This window comes from Arachis hypogaea, chromosome 14 (genome assembly GCF_003086295.3).
Source record: "Arachis hypogaea cultivar Tifrunner chromosome 14, arahy.Tifrunner.gnm2.J5K5, whole genome shotgun sequence".
Classification (NCBI taxonomy): Eukaryota; Viridiplantae; Streptophyta; class Magnoliopsida; order Fabales; family Fabaceae; genus Arachis; species Arachis hypogaea.
This window is the reverse complement of record NC_092049.1, coordinates 42,818,344-42,824,800: the sequence shown is the minus strand read 5'-3', so window position 1 is coordinate 42,824,800 and position 6,457 is coordinate 42,818,344. Positions and strand designations below refer to the sequence as shown.

Here is a 6,457-nt window from a genome sequence, read left to right as displayed (position 1 = left end):
ACTTCCATCAGAAGATCCTTTTCAGTTCTTAACTGAATTCTTGCAAATCTGTGATACTGTTAAGACCAATGGGGTTGATCCCGAGGTCTACAGGCTTATGCTTTTTCCCGTTTGCTGTAAGAGACAGAACTAGAATATGGTTGGACTCTCAACCTAAAGATAGCCTGAACTCTTGGGATAAGCTGGTCACGGCTTTCTTAGCCAAGTTCTTTCCTCCTCAAAAGCTTAGCAAGCTTAGAGTGGATGTTCAAACCTTCAAACAGAAAGAAGGTGAATCCCTCTATGAAGCTTGGGAGAGATACAAGCAACTGACCAAAAGGTGTCCTTCTGACATGCTTTCAGAATTGACCATCCTGGATATATTCTATGATGGTCTGTCTGAATTATCTAAGATGTCATTGGACCATTCTGCAGGTAGATCCATTCAACTAAAAAAAATGCTTGCAGAAGCTTAGGAACTCATTGACATAGTTGCAAATAACCAGTTCATGTACACTTCTGAGAGGAATCCTGTGAACAATGGGACGCCTCAGAAGAAGGAAGTTCTTGAAATTGATACTATGAATGCCATATTGGCTCAGAACAAAATATTGACTCAGCAAGTCAATATGATTTCTCAGAGTCTGAATGGATTGCAAGCTGCATCCAATAGTACTAAAGAAGCATCTTCTGACGAAGAAGCTTATGATCCTGAGAACCCTGCAATAACAGAGGTGAATTATATGGGGGAACCCTATGGAAACACCTATAATCCCTCATGGACAAATCATCCAAATTTCTCATGGAAGGATCAACAAAAGCCTCAACAAGGCTTTAATAATGGTGGAAGAAACAAGTTTAGCAATAGCAAGCCTTTTTCATCATCATCTCAGCAACAGACAGAGAATTCTGAGCAGAATCCATCTAGCTTAGCAAATATAGTCTCTGATCTATCTAAGGCCACTCTAAGTTTCATGAATGAAACAAGGTCCTCCATTAGAAATTTGGAGGCACAAGTGGGCCAGCTGAGTAAAAGAGTCACTGAAACTCCTCATAGTACTCTCCAAAGCAATACAGAAGAGAATCCAAAAAGAGAGTGCAAGGCCATAACCTTACTTGGTGTGGCTGACGTGGCGGAAATTGGCGAGTTAAGAAATTGTTATAAGAGATACGTTGCAAGTACAGTTCTTAACCAACCGAAAATCCGTTTATCAATTTAGAAGGGTTGTCACAAAATTAAAATTAAAATTGAAATATTGGGAGTATGAATCCCAGGTCGTCTCCCAACGAGTTGCAGAAAGACGTGCTATTTTATTAATCAGATTTTTTCAAAAATGGTTTGAGTTGATAAACAGGAATTTAAATTAGAGAATTTATGTAATTTAAATAAAAACCTTGACTGGGAGTAGATTAGTTGGAAGCCCTATTTTTGTTGGAGTACTCTCAAGATTAATTGATAATTGAAGGTTGTTCTGCTTAGTTATCCCTTACTAGGTAGAGGAAAGTCAAGCAAGTTGGAAAGCTATTTCTATTCACAAGTTCTAATCCTCTCCCTTGGGAAGGATTAGTGTCAGTGACTAGAGGACAATCCAACAATAAACCCAATTACAATTTTTCTCTTGAGCATTCCATCTCAAGGTCCACGCTTCAATCAACTCCCAATCAAGTTATGGAACTACTCGCTCATTATGAATGTAAACTTCACAACATAAGAAAGGGAAGTAAAGAAAGATATGATAAATAATAATCAAAAGATCAATTAAAAGTAAAAATAGTTCTTGTATTAATAAATTCTAAAAATAATCCAATAGTAGTTCTGAATAAATTGAAGACATGGAAGAATAAGAGACAAGTAAGGAAACAAACTAGAATGACGAAATCTTGACGGAGGTAATAACTCTTCTCAATGTCCCAATCCAAAAAGCAATAAAATCAAAATCCTAGGAACTATGAATGTGTAGAGAGAAAACCTAGAGGAGAGGTAAAATCAGATCTAAAACTAAAACTATGCGGAATGAATTGTTGTCCCCTGGTCTCTGCATATTCCCTGGCTCTAATCTGCTTTTCTGGGCCGAAAATTGGGTCAAAACAGGGCCCAAAATCGCCCCCAGCGAATTCTGCAGATTCTGCAGATCGCGCATGTCACGCGATCGCGTCATCTAGGCGTTCGCGTCATCCAGCATTTTGCCTTGCCACGCGTGCGCGTCGCCCACGCCTTTGCGTCACTGCAATTTCTTCTATGTCGCGCGGTCGCATGAGCCATGCGTCCGCGTCACTTCTCGCTGGTTATCTCCTTAATTTCTTGTGTTCCTTCCTTTTTTGCAAGCTTCCTTTCTAATCTCCAAGTCATTCATGCCCTATAAAGCCTGAAACACTTAACACACAGATCATGGCATCGAATGGAGTAAAGGAGAATTAAAATACAAAATTAAAAGTTTTTAGGAAGCAAGTTTTCAACCATAAAGCATTTTTAGGAAGGAATTATAAATGCATGCTTATTTAATGAATAAGTGGGTAAAAATTTGATAAAATCACACAATTAAACACAATGTAAACCATAAAATAATGGTTTATCAGTGGCCGAACCTACAAGGGAGGAAGGGGACGTGAATCCCAATGAGGAAGACCTCATGGGACGTCTTCTGAACACTAGAGAGCTCCTCAATGAGGACCTGAAGGAATCTGAGGCTCATACAAAGACCATAGAGGTTCCATTCAACCTGCTTCTGCCCTTCATGAGCTTTGATGAGTATTCTTCCTCTGAAGAGGATGAAGACATTACTGAAGAGCAAGTTGCTAAGCACCTTGGTGCAATCATGAAGCTGAATGCCAAATTATTTGGTAATGAGACTTGGGAAGATGAACCTTTAACATGGCAGAAATTGGTGAGTTAAGAATTTATTATAAGAGATGCGTTGCAAGTATAGTTCTCAACCAACCAAAATTCCGCTTATCAATTTAAAAAGGGTTGTCACAAAATTAGAATTAAAATACTGGGAGTATGAATCCCAGGTCGTCTCCCACTGAGTTGCAGAAAGGTGTGCTATTTTATTAATCAGATGTTTTCTAAAATGGTTTGAGTTGATAAACAGGAAATTAAATCAGAGAAATTATGTAATTTAAATGAAAACCTTGACCGGGAGTAGATTAGTTGGAAGCCCTATCCTTGATGAAGTTCTCTCAAGATCAATTGATAATTGAAGGTTGTCTGCTCAGTTATCCTTTACCGAATAAAGGAAAGTCAAGCAAGTTGGAAGTCAGTTTCTATTCACAAGTTCTAATCCTCTCCCTTGGGAAGGACTAGTATCAGTGATTAGAGGGCGACCCAACGCTAATCCCAATTATAATTTTACTCTTGAACATCCAACTCAAGGTCTTCCTTTCAATTAACTCCCAATCAAGTTATGGAACTACTCGCTCATTATGAATGTAAACTTCGCAAAATAAGAAAGGGAAATAAGGAAAGACATGATAGATAATAATCAAAAGGATTAATAAAAATAAAAATAGTTCTTGTATTAATAAATTCTAAAGATAATCCAATAGTAACTCTGAATAAATTGAAGATATGAAAGAGTAAGTGACAAGTAAGGAAACAAATTAGAATGATGAAGTCTTGATGGAGGTAATAACTCTTCTCAATATCCCAATCCAAAAAGCAATAATATCAAAATCCTAAGAACTATGAATGTGTAGAGAGAAAACCTAGAGGAGGAGTAAAATCAGATCTAAAACTAAAAATTATGCGGAATGAATGTTGTTTTTGGACTCTGCATGTTCCCTGGCTCTAATCTACTTTTCTGGGCCGAAAACTGGGTCAAAACAGGGCCCAAAATCACCCCCAGCGAATTCTGCAGATTTTACAGATCGCGCACGTCACGCGATCGCGTCATCCACGCGTTCGCGTCATCCAGCGTCTTGCCATGCCACGCGTGCGTGTCGTCCACGCCTTCGCGTCACTTGTGCAGTTTCCATTCCATGCGTTCGCGTCAGGCACGTGAGCGCGTCACTGCAATTTCCTCTAATTCATGCGGTCGCGTGAGTCATGCGTCTGCGTCACTTCTCGCTGGTCATCTCCTCAATTTCTTATGTTCCTTCCATTTTTGCAAGCCTCGTTTCCAATCTCCAAGTCATTCATGCCCTATAAAGCCTGAAACACTTAACACACAGATCATGACATCGAATGGAATAAAGGAGAATTAAAATACATAATTAAAAATTTCTAGGAAGCAGTTTTTCAACCATGGGGTAATTTTGGGAAGGAATTGTAAATACATGCTAATTTAATGAATAAGTGGGTAAAGATTTGATAAAACAACACAATTAAACACAATATAAACCATAAAATAATGGTTTATCAACCTCCACACACTTAAACATTAGCATGTCCTCATGCTTAGTTGAAGGAGATAAAATAAATGAGTAGGAACATGTAAAACTCATGCAATGCAATGCAACCTATATATGTGAATGCAACTATATGATTCTTGTCCACTTGGTCAAAAGTAAATAAGCTCTTCAAGATAATCACAAATCAAATCCCACTAATTTAATTCTTATACAGGAACAACAGACAAAAATGCAAGAAGGTAGCTCATGAAAGCAAGGAACATAGAATTTAAGCATTGAACCCTCACTGATGATGTATGTACGCTCTAATCTCTCTAGTGTATAGGGTAATCACTCTATCCTTCTCTAATCATGCTTTCTAATTTTTGTTCTTCACCTAACCAATCAGCAACAATTAATATACCAATGCAAATATCATGAGGTCTTTTCAAGGTTGTAATGGGGCCAAGGTAAGGGTAAGGATATATATATATGGCTGAGTAAGCTTATAAATTGAATCTTTAATTATCCCAGGCTTTCACCTAACACACACATATATATATTCTATGTAACTTAAATTTCACACCTAGCTACCCAAAATTTTTCCCTTCACATTCCATACTTCATGTATCAACTTTTATTTTAATTTTTATCATACATGCATTGATCTTTGAATTTTTAACTTAACATTGGGGTAAATTTGTCCCCTTATTTATTTATTGAATAGTTTTGGATTCTTTTTAACATAAATATAAACATAATTTATCAATGCACTTAGATTTTTAATTTTTATAGTTTTACATGAGTAGGCACCCAAATTCCCATTATATTATCATGACACATTCCCTTATTATCTTTTGTTCCCATAATTTTCCCATACTTAATTAACACATAATTCTATCTCAAGCTAACCAAAGATTCAATTGGGATATATAATTATTTTTCCGCTTAAGGCTAGTGATGCGGTGAAATAAAGAACAAATGGGATTTAAACGCTCAAAGTGGCTAACAAAGGTAACTTAAGGGGTAAGCTTAATTTGAATAAGTGAGATAAACAAATAATGGCCTCAATCATACGCAAGTATATAAATATATTAAACATTGGACATATAGGATGAAACAAAATACAGATTACAACCATAGAGAAGTAAAGACAAAAGAATAAAATATTTATGGCTAAATAATGTAACCATGTATTTAGGCTCAAAGTCTCACAGGTTGTGTGTTCTTTAACTCAAAATTCATGTTCCAAATACAACCTCAAGCAAATTTAACATAAAAGTTTTGATTAAAATTAGTGAAATTGTGTTCTAAAAATAGGGTCTTACAAGAAGCTTACTGTCTTTTCAATAAAGTGGAACATGCATGCAACTATCCTATTACTATGCAATTTATCCTATTCTTTAAAAGAAAAACTAACTAAATATCCTATTTTATTGGTGTTAGGGAAGAGAAATTACCTCCAGAAGTCAGGTACTGACCGACCTTCCCACACTTAAGGCTTTGCACCGTCCTCGGTGCCATCTGTCAGGAACAAAGGTGGGCTGGTAGCAGTATCTCCACAGTCGGGACCGTCATGGCTCCTTGTGCTGGTAAACGAAGTGGAGTTCGGGGTGTCTGAGTCTCTGTATTTTCCTTTAAGTAGCTCCTTGAGGTATGTGAATCGGCGCTTGTTACGGCGCTCTCTCAGTTTTGCTTTGTGTTCCTGCCGATCCAACCTCTCAAGTATCTGGTGGAGCAGTTGGTTTGTTGTAGGTGCTTGTGGTGTTGAAGGAGGAATGTCTTCAGCCGGTTCAGTAGGATGGCTTGTAGTTATGGCTGGAGATCTGATATATTTCCCGTTAGGGACATATTGATCATCCCGTGGAAGCATGGCTTTGGTGTCCCCAGCTCTGTAGGAGGCTCCGGCTGCTGAGACAAGATCTGAGACCAAGGCGGGAAAAGGTAAGTTGCCCGCAATTTGTACGTGTCCCATGGCATTCCAGATGTGTCTTGGTAGGTTCAGAGGGTGGTCTGTAAGGATGCACCATAGTAGAACGGCCATGTCTACATTGAAGGAGGACTCGTGAGTGCAAAGGGAAGACGTAATGGGACATAATCTGTGCCCATACGCGAGCCTCCAAGGTAAGTGCAGAAGCCGATATTCCCT

The 6,457-nt window shown here is 38.1% G+C and overlaps 1 non-coding gene across 1 annotated transcript; it reads right to left on the bottom strand.

Annotated features, from left to right (window-relative positions):
- Positions 1-230: 230 nt before the first annotated feature.
- Positions 231-338, bottom strand: LOC112745518 (small nucleolar RNA R71). Its single transcript, XR_003173442.1, has one exon. It is a non-coding gene; the product is annotated as a small nucleolar RNA R71 (small nucleolar RNA).
- Between the last annotated feature and the right edge of the window lie 6,119 nt (positions 339-6,457).